This window comes from Brassica oleracea, chromosome C6 (assembly GCF_000695525.1).
Source record: "Brassica oleracea var. oleracea cultivar TO1000 chromosome C6, BOL, whole genome shotgun sequence".
Classification (NCBI taxonomy): domain Eukaryota; kingdom Viridiplantae; phylum Streptophyta; class Magnoliopsida; order Brassicales; family Brassicaceae; genus Brassica; species Brassica oleracea.
This window is the reverse complement of record NC_027753.1, coordinates 4,770,118-4,770,469: the sequence shown is the minus strand read 5'-3', so window position 1 is coordinate 4,770,469 and position 352 is coordinate 4,770,118.

The following is a 352-nucleotide window of genomic DNA, read 5'->3' as shown; positions in this document are numbered from 1 at the left end:
CTGTAGTAGCATCCACCACATAGGAGTTTATCTCCTTATAATATGTTCCTTTGAACAAGCTATGATCTAATGCTGTTAAGTAGGAAGACATGAACACTCTTACATCATGTACATCTCTCACGGTTTATTTATCTCACAAGATCCATTTATTTCACTGGTTTTATCAGATGGCGTTTTTGTATATGTATATGGCTAATACGCTCATCTCTCTTTTAGATACTTTGAACCTCCACGTTTTATCTTTTCTAATCTCTATGATCATTTATGATTGTATGAGTACTCTTTCGTGGGTTCATGATCCTCGTTCATCTCTTTATGTTCAAGTGCTATAACTTTATGTATCTTTATACAA